This window comes from Psammomys obesus, unplaced genomic scaffold, assembly GCF_907164565.1.
Source record: "Psammomys obesus unplaced genomic scaffold, mPsaObe1.curated_primary_1811, whole genome shotgun sequence".
NCBI classification, from domain to species: domain Eukaryota; kingdom Metazoa; phylum Chordata; class Mammalia; order Rodentia; family Muridae; genus Psammomys; species Psammomys obesus.
This window is the reverse complement of record NW_026592666.1, coordinates 168334-175006: the sequence shown is the minus strand read 5'-3', so window position 1 is coordinate 175006 and position 6673 is coordinate 168334. Positions and strand designations below refer to the sequence as shown.

The 6673-nt window shown below is 37.9% G+C and overlaps 1 pseudogene; it reads right to left on the bottom strand.

Moving 5' to 3' along the window:
• Positions 1-2854: 2854 nt before the first annotated feature.
• LOC129682529 (cytotoxic granule associated RNA binding protein TIA1-like) lies at positions 2855-3414 on the bottom strand (annotated as a pseudogene).
• Positions 3415-6673: the final 3259 nt, after the last annotated feature.

Genomic DNA, 6673 nt, shown 5'->3' with positions numbered 1-6673 from the left:
GAGAAAAAAAGAGTGAAAGAGAGAAAGGGAGAAATAAAGTTACCACGTGATTAAGCCCGAAATGGAATATATTGATCTCTAGGCATAAACTACTCAATGTTGTGCCTTGTCTTCATTCTCTTAACATCATTTTTGTAGCTGGCAATATATATAGACTATCAAAGCCTTTCTGGCTGAGGTGTTCACTGATACCATGAGTGAAATCTACTACTGGAACATGCTGTCAGCAAAGAAAATTTAACCATCTGTGATTTTATAGGAAAATTTTGAAATCCATTTTTCATGGATCCTCAAAGGGATCAATTTAGTATTGATCCCCATTTTAGCAGGCACTTTATAAGACATGATGAGATTCACCTTATGAAGTGGCTTTATAGTCTCTAGGAGAAGCTTTGCCTACTGCCACCCCCATTACAGGTAATTCTAATTAAACCTCTTTTATACACATATATGTAAAGCACATGTGAATGTAAATAAATATACATGTGTATATGTATATACATGTATTTTGGTTTTTTATATAGTAATAAACTTCCTGTGGTGTTTTCAAATATTTTTAATGTTATTTATACCTCCTCATATTCGTTCCTCTACCCTGCCCTTCTTATACCATGATCCATTTAACTTTTCCTTTTCCTTTAATTTTCCTTACCTATTTTGTACCACTTGTGTTTAATACACTTTTTTTTGAAAACTCTCCTTTCCATTGCTTCTTACTACTTTCTGGACTCCTGTAGGTACTCCAATTTAAATGCACATACTTCTAAGATTATAATCTAGCATTCATACATGAGAGAGAATGTAGTGTTTTGTTTGTTTGGTTGGGTTGGGTTGGGTTGGTTTGGTTTGGTTTGGTTTGGCTTTCTGTATCTGGGTTACATCACTCAGAATGTTTCCTTTTACTCTCTCTCCAATCAAGTAAGATATTTATTATATTAAATGCAATGAATTCACAATTTTTTGTTAAAGACTTCCCAGGTATGTTTAAATATTGAAATGTCTTGATTAATAACAGCATGAAATTTTTTAATGAAAGTATAATATAATTCTTCGCTGTTAAAAGAAAATTGTTCTTAGACTTATAACACAAATAATCACACTTTATAGGATTAATCAGAAATTACACGTACATGGAGTGCTTGAAGAGTGATATGTTGGAGAAATAAGGCAGCCTAATTTGCAGTTCCTCTTTGAAGTCTCTTTGTGAAGTCACGATGCACTCAGAAGTCAAGTTAAATATGGGGTAGGTTTTAATTGTGATATGATGTCATTATATTTCTGTAACTTTCATAATTTCTGAACATGGCAATTCTTATTCAGGATAATCAACTAGAAAAACAAGTTTCTTGTTTTTCTATTTCCTAGTACAAGGAAAATTTTATCACAGAAGATAAAATCCTTTTGAACAAATCCAACAGGGAATCCTTGTTGCACCTTCTATATAAAAACAATATGAATGCAATTATCAGTCCATCTGAGAAAAGGTTTCAATCTAAGTGAACATCATTTTTTTTTAACTACCTCCAGTGTCAGTAGACTTAGGTAGGGGCATGGTAGGATAAGAGTGAGGGAGAATGGGATTGGGAGGGGGTAAGGGAGGGGGAGGGGTTGAAGCTGGGATACAAAATGAATAAATTATAATTAATAAAAACATAAATTTTTAAAACAGAATTTTCATGAGTCATGCCAAATTTGTGAAAAAATGTAGAGACAAAATAATAATATAAACTAATAGTTAACACTTAAAATTTCAAAGGGATGACAATGGAGATGTTATAGCTCACACAGTGCCTACTCTTTAAACCTAACACAGACCTGTGCATAGGCTGGAAGTTATAAAGAACTTCTAGACTTTGCACAAGTTTGGCTTTTCTTTTTGCATCTATATTACATGTTTTAAATCATCAGGAATGCCAACTAAAACTGCATGGTACTTCAGTGGAAAAATGTTCAACACTGTGCAATTTTCTGCCTCTTATTTTTTTTTAAAGTGGCAGCAATTCCTACATTTGACTTTGAAACAAGGATCTGAGAAACCTTAAAAAGATAATGAACGCAAAAATTAGCAGATAGCCACCATCTTGTTCCTTTTTAAAACAATATGGATGAAAAGTAATTTCATGATCAAAAAATGAATCTTTTAAATAAATACATTCTATATAGCATTTGTACTGATTGATTTGATAAATCTTTAAGGTAAACAACAGCTTTCCTACCGTCCCGGTGGCTTCAAGCCACTGGCTTCTATTCTGTGGTCTGGTTTCATTCGGTTTCATACCCTGCCACTGGATACTCAGCAGGCTGATTAGGTAGCATGCTGCCTTTCTACCCTTGAGGTAGTTGCACACTGTAACTGGGTCACGTCCACGTTTCAAAAGACCGAGTGTGATTGAATCCCTGCTGGCTCCATGGCTAGCCATACATTCCACAAGCAGGTACTTGCCAAACATTTGGCAAATACTGGCCAATCTTTCGTGCATTTCCACAACATTGGCCCCACTGGCCATATGCTGGTGGATATCCAATTTGATTTTTTCTGTTGTACGGGATTTATCATATTAAGAGCCTCTTTGCCCCAATAACATTTCACCACATGCCCTTCAATGGTAGTACCATTAACAGAAACTATCACATGTGCTGCACTTTCATGAAAATTGAACCAAACAAATGAGTATCCTTTATCTGGGAAGACTCGAATTTCCATTCTTTCCCCAAATGGAGAAAAAGTTTCATGCATCAATGTTTCTGTCAGTCTGGAAGTCACCCCCACCACACACACACATAGTACACAGTGTAGTTGCTGGGGCAAGATCAACTTACGACCTCATCATATGACAGCTGTTTGGTGTTAGACTCATGTACTCTTTGGAGCTATAGGCTTTCAGGTTGCCCAGTTAGTTCTGATTTGTATTCCCCTGGCCACCCATCTACTGAATGGCATTTTCTGCATCCCATTTGTTGAAAAAGGAGACAAAGCCATATCCCTTAGACTTCCCCATAGACATGTCTTTTACCACCAGGGCATCTGAAATTCTTCCAAATGGTGCAAGAGCTGCTTTGATGTCTTTAACTGAGATTTCTAGACTGAGGTCACCAACAAACAGATGGAAATGATCTGGTGAACTCTCTGTGCTGACAACGGTACTGCCGCTTATATATTTCTTTTGACTGCTGGGGGTTGTTGCCCAGTTCACTTTGACTTCCTTAACCCATTTTCTTCCTCCCATTCATAGCAGCCAGTGCTGCTGCTGCATGAGGGTGCAAATGGAATTCCACAGAAGAGTGTGGGTTATTTCCTGCTATATCTATAATCATTTTGCAGTTTATACAAGGTCCAATCTGGCTAAAAAGCTGGAGGATGAGAGCTTCTCACATCCCAAGACATCTCGTTCTCCACGGCATCTCATCCTCCATGGCTGCATAGGTCGCTACAGCACCTCAGGGTCCAGCTCCCTGCCCTTCACTACCTCCCAAAATGTTTAGGCAGCTATGGGTGCAGAAGAGTAGACCTCCTCGCTTGACTGGAGGTTACTTCCCTTTCTTCTTCGATTGCAATTACACAAAAATGCCTGGCCCACCACCAGAATGATTAACTTAAATTGACACCCCTTTGACAAATTTTGTTCTAAATGTAATATACTCAAATATTTCAAATCTTTAAATTTTTGAAAGCTATGTATTTTCTCCATAATTTAATCCTATCATCTCCTTTTACAAACGCCAGTCCAACGTGCACAATAAAATGTATTTTTCTCCCCACCATTTGCTATACTGTAATTTGTGACATTTCTAAACTAGGAAGGCACAGGGCATCAATCATAAATGCCTCAGAATTCACATATCGCTTTTGAAGCATGAATTTTAGTATTGGATTTAATATAGCAGCCACTCTAATTTGCTTTAATTCAGCTTCTGCAATCATAATAAAAAAGTAATACTAAAATATGTATGACAAGGTTAAACAACAGAAAAGATAATAAAAATTTTCTTATTTTTCAATGAGAGTGATTAGAAAGTCCAAATTAAAGGATTGTTCTCTTTTTCTAATAGAGTCAAGGAAGACATTTCTTTTTTTTATTAAATTTTTATTTTTTATATTAACTACAGTTTATTTACTTAGTATCCCAGCTGTAGTCCCCTCCCTCATTCCCTACTAATCCCACCCTCTCTTCCTCATCTCCTCCCTGCTCCTCTCTAAGTCCACTGATAGGGCAGGTCCTCCTCCCCTTCCATCTGACCATAGCCTATCAGGTCTCTTTAGGACTAGCTGCAATGTCCTCCTCTGTGTCCTAGCAAGGCTGCTCCTCCCTTTTGGGGGGGGGGGTGTCAAAGAGCCAGCCACTGAGTTCATGTCACAGAGAGTCCCTGTGTTCCCCTTACTAGGAAAACCCATTTGAAGGAAATCATAAAATTTGAAGACAAATGGTGGGATCTAGAAAAGATCATCCTGAGTGAGATATCCCAGAAGCAGAAAAACACACAGAGTATATACTCACTTATAAGTATATACTAGACCTATAAGAAAGGATAAACATACTAAAATCTGTACACCTAAAGAAGCTAAACAGAAGGAGGACCCAGGGTAAGATGATCAGTCCTCACTTATAAAGACAAATGGGATGGACATTGGAAGTAGGAGAAAACAAGAAACAGGACAGGAGCCTACAATAGAGGGCCTCTGAAAGACTTTTCTGAAAATGAATTAAAGAGTGTCAGGTGTCAAGCTTAGTCTCAATTCTCGAAAGCTAAGACTAATTTTGAGTGTGTTACAGAAGAGTTAGCTAAAGTTTCTACCTGAAGAACTGCTATAATAATTTCTGAACTACAAAAATCTGCTAAATCTAATAAGAGTATCCATTACCCTAGTAGCTGTCTTCAAAAGGATATTTTCTCTGAAGAATACGATCACACTATTGATGTTCTCCTTGAGATAAAATGCAGCCAGGGATGATTCTCTTCATGTATACCTAATTTTGATGCTTAATAATCTTCATGCTGAGTCATGTCTTCTAGTTTGTAGTGAGTTTTTATGCCTGAAGTTCTTTATTTTTGTGTTTTTTACATATTTTCTAAAGTACAAATTGTGTGTGCTGCTGTTTAATATAAATATAGTCAATCACGTGCTTTTTAAAATTTTTATTAATTATACTTTATTCACTTTGTATCCCCCCATTAGCCCCTCCCCCTAAATCTTTTATATGCAGTGTTTCCTTTTTTTTAATTTTTTATTAATTACACTTTATTCATTTTGTATCCCCCCCATAAGCCCCCCCTCCTCCCCTGCCGATCCCACCCTCCCTCCCCTTTCTGCATGCATGCCACTCCCCAAGTCCACTGATAGGGGAGGTTCTCCTCTTCTTTCTGATCTTAGTCTATCAGTTCTCATCAAAAGTGGCTGCATTGTCCTCTACCGTGGCCTGGTAAGGCTGCTCCCCCCTCAGGGGGAAGTGATCAACAAGCAGGCCAATCAGATTATGTCTGAGGCAGTCCCTCTTCCCATTACTATGTAACCCACTTGGACACTGAACTGCCATGGGCTACACCTGTGCAGGGGTTCCAGGTCATCTCCACGAATAGTCCTTGTTTGGAGTATGAGTCTCTGGGAAGTTCCCTGTGTTCAAATTTTCTTGTTCTGTTGCTCTCCTTGTGGAGTTCCTGTCCCCTCCAGCTCTTACTATTTCCCACTTCTTACATAAAATTCTATTCACTCTGCCCATCAGTTGGCCATCAGGCTCAGCATCTGCTTTGACAGTCTATAATGCAGAAGCTTTCAGAGGCCCTCTGTAGCAGGTTCAGAGGTTGTTTCCTATTTTCTTTTTCTTCTGATGTCCATCCTCTTTGCCTTTCAGGATGGGGATTGAACAACTTGTTACTAAATGACAGCTGGGTCAGGGAAGAAATAAAGAAATTAAAGCCTTTCTAGAACTCAATGAAAATGAAGACACAACATACCCTAACTTGTGGGACACAATGAAAGCAGTGCTAAGAGGAAAGTTCATAGCACTAAGTGCCTTCAAGAAGAAATTCGAGACAGCTCATTCAAGCAACTTAATGGCCCACTTAAAAACCCTAGAAAAAGAAGAAGCAGACACACCAAAAAGGAGTAGACGGCTGGAAATAATCAAACTCAGGGCTGAAATCAATCAATTAGAAACAAATAAAACAATTCAAAGAATCAATGAAACCAAGAGCTGGTTCTTTGAGAAAATCAACAAGATCGACAAACCCTTAGCCAAGCTAACTAAAGGGCAGAGAGACACCACCCAAATCAACAAAATTAGAAATGAAAAGGGGGACATAATTACAGACACTGAGGAAATCCAAACAATCATTAGGACTTACTTCAAAAGTCTATACTCAACAAAATTTGAAAATCTAAAGGAAATGGACAATTTTCTTGATCGATTTGACTCACCAAAGCTGAATCAGGACCAGGTAAATCAATTAAATAGTCCTATATCCCCCAAAGAAATAGAAGCAGTCATCAAAAGTCTCCCATCCAAAAAAAAGCCCAGGACCAGATGTCTTCAGCGCAGAATTCTACCAGACCTTCAAAGAAGAGCTAACTCCAATTCTCTTCAAACTATTCCACAAAATAGAAACAGAAGGAACATTACCAAACTCATTCTATGAAGCCACAATCACCTTGTTACCTAAACCTCACAAAGACTCA